The sequence below is a fragment of the Myotis myotis genome, unplaced genomic scaffold (assembly GCF_014108235.1).
Source record: "Myotis myotis isolate mMyoMyo1 unplaced genomic scaffold, mMyoMyo1.p scaffold_m19_p_2, whole genome shotgun sequence".
Classification (NCBI taxonomy): Eukaryota; Metazoa; Chordata; class Mammalia; order Chiroptera; family Vespertilionidae; genus Myotis; species Myotis myotis.
The window spans coordinates 81,407,164-81,413,833 of record NW_023416324.1 but is presented as its reverse complement, the minus strand read 5'-3'; positions in this window follow the sequence as shown (position 1 = coordinate 81,413,833).

The window sequence follows — 6,670 nt, the reverse complement described above, 5'->3', positions numbered from 1 at the left end:
GTTCTAGAAATTTGGGCATGAGAGGAAGGAGGAAGGTAAGGCATACACAGTTAGAGGAGGATGAGGGTCATGGGAAGATCTGCCTTATAAGCACAGACATACATGAATGTCTGTACTATGCAGTTATCTGAAATGCACGGCCATACATACATGAATGCCTGTACTATGCAGTTACCTGAAATGCACGGCCTTGCATTGACAAATCGTGTGCATGTATTATCCCTCTGTTGGACTGAAAACTCCCATCAACAAGTGGACCATATATTGCATTCATAGTCTTAAGAACATAAAAGTTTGAATGTGTCAGAGATCATTTACTACAGCCCTTCATCTCATGGTTGGAGAGTCGCTCAGGGTCATGCACAGAGTGGTTGGTGAGGAACCACCCTTTGCATTGCATTTTGCAGTAAGGAGAAAGGTTTTGTTTCCCAACACGGTTGTCTGGAAGGTTCAGTCTGGGAACCAAAGGTGTAACCTCAATAACGTGGGTTTCTTTCACATGCTGCATAGCAATGTGGTCATCTTTATGTCAATAGCACAAAGCCAATTTCCACACATGCCCCGAGTTAGAATTGATTTGTTTGTACAAAATGTTCGGGCTGTGTACTCTTGCAATCCTTATTACCTCTTTATTTTGCTTATATCTACCCTATTTAATGTTAAATAGGAGCATTTGTGTGTTGCTAGAAAGGGACTATTTCGATTTTTCTGGCCCATCAATAGCAGATGTATAGTCCTGCTTTCATAACCCCACATATTTTCAGGCATAGTGTTCTATGAGTTAATTTTAGATTTCAACTAATAAATAAACTTGGGCCAAAACTTTTAACCTTCTCAATGATCTACTCTTGCTTCTCCAGCTCCCTCTTCAAACTCCTTTAATTAGCTAAACTTCAAGCCCTTTGAATCACCTAATGTCAGGCAAATCTAGCTGCCCTATGCAGAGAAAAAGAAGAATGAGATAACCCACTTTCAGGGCAACTGATTTATTACACAGAGAGAAACGTCTTGTTAGTTCCCCAAAGTTATCTCTTCTCTTGTTGTTTGGAAAGCACTGTAATTTTCCACTTATTCTCTACTGATGTAAAACAGATTTTTTTGAATCTTAGAGGAAGCTCCATTTTGCATTAGTGTGTGTGAGTGTGTGTGTGTGTGTGTGTGTGTGTGTGTGTGTGTTTTCCTGGTAGGCCTCTATAATCACTTGGCTGTTCATGCCTATACCAGACTTGGTTATAGCATTGTACCACACTTGTAATTTTTTTTCTAGAAATGGCAAAAAAAAAAAAAAAGCATCTAAAGGCTGAACTAATAGCATCTGCCTCTCCAAAAATGCCTTAATTGTATTGGCAAAAAGAGCATTTCTTATTTTTTAAACCCTCTTTTAACTGAGTTGTTGGAACAGCAGCATTAAAAGGATAATGACAATGTTAAACTCAAATAGATTTTCTTAAAATAATTGCTTTCCCCCACCAAGTGCTGGCCTGGCCCGAGTGAAATTCTGAGGGGTCAGCAGGCTCTCTCTGATGCTGCCCACCAAAAGACTGTGTCGTTCTCACCCATTCCTATTTTTTCTCATCCATACTCACCCCAGTTTTATTAGCTATTGAATTTTGTTTTCCTACCTGTTTCACAGCCAATCCCTCTTTTTATGGTAAATGTGTAGTGTTCTCAATGGGCCAGCAGTTGCTCTTTCCTTATTTTGCCTTGATGGAAATCTTTTCATCCTGAGAATCAAACAAACAAAATCAAAACATTGATTTCAAGAGCCTCACCATCCCAGAAATAGGCAGCTTGTCCATGAAAGTCACAGGTCTGCATACTCTGCTTCTTATCTTGTGTGACCCTAGGAAGTGTGGCAATGGCCTGCATGAAACAGGGGTCATCCAACCCTTGCTGGGAGGGAGGCTGAGTCAGGACAGGCCAGGGCGCCTGCCTGGACTATTTTTCTGGGCCTTGGTTGTGGCAGAGAACTTGGATTGTGTTTGGGTATAGAAGAGGCTGCCATGAGACTGAATATGAACCAATAGGGAACTGACAGCTATGTCTCCAAAAAAGAAAACCTCTAGAATCAAGGGGACATCTAAAATGTGAATGCAAGAACTGAGGAGAGAGAGAGACAAGACAGAAAGGTAGAACTTCAAAGGTTTCCTGGCATATTACAGTTGCCCCTTGCTCTTACTGGGCAAGGAGAAACTTATTTGAAAAACCAATTTATACAGGAGAAAATTATATTACATAGTCATGTTTTATGTTCAATTCAAGCTGAGGGGGCTCATAAACTAATGCAGAATAGACTAAATCTCTGTGTGACTATGGCAGCTCAAGAGTGGTATAAGTACAGTCAGAGGCTGAAAGGCATTGGCTTAATTTTGTTGGCATTGAATTTCAGTTCAGCCAGTGTCATTGGACTGACAGACTACCTCGGCAAACCTAGGCTAATAGTTTAAATCATGTAGTATGAAGTTCTACTCTCTTTCCCTCTATTTAGAATTCTGTTCTACATACACAATCAAGCCTGTGCATACTCACTTTCTTTCTAAGTGATGCATGGGGGAATGGTTGAAGGAAAATTGAAACACTTTTCCACTATGTTATTTTTTTAACCCATTTGCTTACAATTTATCAGCCACTTATGGGCTACAAAGAAAATTCACCACAATTTATTGCTTGGAAAGATGATGCAGAGAGTTTGAGAGAGAGCCACTAATAAATTGATGGTGAAGTGCTTTGTTAATGTAGAGTGCAATTGAAATGCATAATGAGGAGTGGCCCCTTTAAGGTCATTCACCCAAGAAGAGGCTACCGGGGGTGGGCAAACTTTTTGACTCGAGGGCCACAATGGGTTCTTAAACTGGACCAGAGGGCCAGAACAAAAGCATGGATGGAGTGTTTGTGTGAAATAATATAAATTCAAAGTAAACATCATTACATAAAAGGGTATGGTCTTTTTTTTTTTTAGTTTTATTCATTTCAAACGGGCTGGATCCGGCCCGCGGGCCATAGTTTGCCCACGGCTGGACTAGACCTCTGGATGTCTTACTCTTCAGCTAACAGACCCTGGTATACAAAGCCCAAATAGAGCGTGTATTTAACCCTGCTTGGCTACTCCTGGAAGGGGTCCTCACTTATTTCTCCCAGATAGTGTGGGTGAGGTTAACAAAGTAAAGGGAAAATAGAGCAGTGCTTCTCAAGCTTTAATGGGCAAACAGATCACCTGGGATCTTGTTCAAATGAAAGCTTGAATCAGTAAGTCTGGGGAGGGGCCTGAGATTCTGCATATCTGTTAAGCTTCCAGGCAATGGCAATGCTACCTATCCAAAATGCTGCTCCAATCTAAAGCATTTGGTGAAGTACACAGATTCTTTTAGTTACTAGGATTTCAATGTGCTGGAAAAGACCATCTCTGAAGGAAGATAAAGGGGGGTGTGTGTGTGTGTGTGTGTGTGTGTGTGTGTGTGTTTTGTTTGTTTGTTTGTTTGTTTGTTTGTTTTAGAGTTTAAGATATGAAAACAAAGGCAACCAGGTAGAGGTGCCTAGAAGGCAACTGGAGATGCAGGATGGAAGTTTAGGAAGACAGTAGATAATGTGGATCATGTTTTGGAAACCGTCCACATAAACATGTCAATTGATGCCAGAATAAATAACTCCATAGAGAGATAGAGCCATATGTACATAAAATAAACAGAGGGACCTCCAACTCCTCAGTTCATGGTACATTATCACATTGGTTCAGGCAATGCCCCATTTTTGTTTGATGTTTTAAAATTATTTCATTCAATCACTCATTTCCTTCCATCCTCATCCTCCCCACCACAAGCAATTTTCTAATGTGTTTGGTGGGTAGCCTTTTATTTTGGTAATGTTCTTATCAAGGTATCTTATTTTGTGTGCATGATTTTTTACTGAGGTATAACTGCATACAGTAAAGTGAAATAACTAATTATATAGCTTGTTGAATTTATACACATATATACACCAATATAATCAGCACCCAGATCAAAACATAGATATTTTCTGCAGCTCTGTGCACACATTTTTAATTTACATAAGTGACATTGTAGAGTAGATATTATCCTGTTTCTTACCTCATTCCACAGAACCATATTTTCAAAGTTGATGTATGCATCTGTGCTTCCATATTTGCTTCCAACTACTTCAGAGTCCCCCTTGTGCACCTGCCATAATTTATTCAACATTGCCCAGTGAAGGACATCTAGGTTGCCTCCAACTCTTTCTACCACAAGCAATGCTAGAATGAACATCTTCACTTATTTTCTCTTATGGATTCAGATGATATTTTTTTCTGGAATAGATAGCCAGGAAAGTGATTACCGAGTCATGGTGTGTACACATAGTTCTCCTAACTAAAAGCTGACAGAATGCCTTCCAGAATGGCTCCATCAGTCTGCACTACAAATACTTTTTTTCTAGCATTAAATTTATGTTTCTTTTGAATGTTTGCTTTGTTAAACTGGACTCAAGGCAGCCAGGTTTTACTAGGGTTACATTTATATTCTACTTATGAATGGCAATTTATTCATTCACTGAATATTTATTGAACAGCCACAATATGCCAGGGTTGGGAACACAGCTGAGAAGAAGATAATTTCCAACCCATATGAAATTTGTGTCCTAGTCATTATAACTTTAAGTGGTTGGGATCGCTTAGAAAGAGAATATAGAGAGTAGGAGAAAAAACAACCACCACCCAAGGGCAAAAGATTACACAGGGATACCTAGAAAAGGGACACATAGAAAAGAAACCTGGAGGAAGATAAAAATGTTTGGGGAGGTAACAAGAGAAAGTGCCGATATAAAAGCCAAAAGAGAAGAGCAGTTCAAAGACAGCAGCCTACAAACGGCATAGAGGAGGTGATCTGTCATCAGGAGGCGTTGGCTTCAGTCACTGGTGGGGAGCTGGAGAATGATGGGACAGTACACGGTCTAGAGCTCTCAGTCATGTCACCTCTGAATGGCAATAATGTCCCTAGACCAAGCCCATGTCCTCCACTGTTCTGAAAGCTTTGGGACCCTTTTTTCTCCCTTTGGTGTGCATTTTTTCTAAGAAACTCCTTTCTCTCTCAGTAGACAGACCTGGCTCTTTCTCCCTCTAGAGCACAACATACATTTTGAATTCTGATGTATACACTGCTTAGTGATGAGGATAAAATTTGTCTGATGATTGCAAAAAGTGCGACTCGGGTCCCATCCAAGAATCTTGCAAATCAGTGTGCATTTGACAAAAGGAGTCCATAGAATTAAGGAAGACGAAGGTTGGGGAATGAGTGGACATGTTTTCACCCGACCATTGAAAAGACAGCTTCAGATGTTTTACGACTGTTATGCGGGGCATATTCTTGGCTTTAGCTTTGTCACATTGCATTCACTCATTTCCTTTATCATTGCATAGCATGTACAGTTGATGTTTTCCTGTAAAATGTCTGCCCTGTGTGATGAATCTTTTATATTCTCACAGCTCCCCTCTACAGACTTGGACATGATTCTCATCATTCCCTCCTGTATGAGTCATGGCAACAGCTGAGGATCGCCGCTCTGACTCAGCTGCCCCCTGAGCATCACCATCAACTGGCACTCCCAGAATTGTCGGCACTTTCTCACCCTTTCCGGAGGAACCTCATGTGCCAAATCCACACCAATTCACAACCTGGACCCACACCTTCCTGAAACTTTGATTTTTTTATTGCTCCACAACCGTGAATTTCTGTTCTTGTACTTGGGCCTGCTTTGAGCTTTTCCAAACACACCACGCTCTTTCGGCCTTCATTCCTCATTCCTGCCATTTAGCAAATGTGGAATTCCCTTCCCACTACCCACAGTCCCTCAAGTCCCATATCCTTAACTTCCACTGCTCTGTCCAAACTCCAGGAACAGCAATTTTCAAACTTTCTGTCTAAGGATCCCTTTACATACAAATGAAATTATTAGGGACCACAAAGAGTTTTTAGTTTATGGATTATACCTATCAATTTATTATAATATAAATTAAAAATATACAGTGCTCAGCCAGCATGGCTCAGTGGTTGAGCATTGACCTATGAACCAGGAGGTTATGGTTTGATTCCTAATCAGGGTATATATGCCCAGGTTGCAGGCTCAATCCCCAGTAGGGGGTATTCAGGAGGCATCCCATCAGTGATTCTCTCTCTCATCATCTCTCTCTCTCTCTCTCTCTCTCTCTCTCTCTCTCTCTCTCCCTCTCTCTCTCTCTCCACCCCCTCTTCTCTCTAAATATATATATATATACTAGAGGCCCAGTGCACTGGGGTCGGGGTCCCTCAGCCCGACCTGCACCCCCTCACAGTCTGGGAGTCCTCAGGGGAAGTTCTACTGACGGCTTAAGCCCACTCCCCATAGGGTCGGGCCGCCCCCATCACCATTCCCTCCCTTTGCCCACCGGAATGCTGCCTTGGCTGGCCTGGAGCCACTTACTTGCCCCCCTCTGACTGACCGTTTCACCGTTCAGGTGATTTGCATATTATGCTTTTATTATATAGGATATAGGAATATATATATATAAATTATTTCCAAAAAACATTATGTGTTATCATAGAAAGACATAAGAAAAAAATAACTATTTTCCAAAATGGAAAAAAAAAAGTGTGGCAATGCTTTACATTTTTGCAAATCTTTTTAAATATCTGGCTTACTA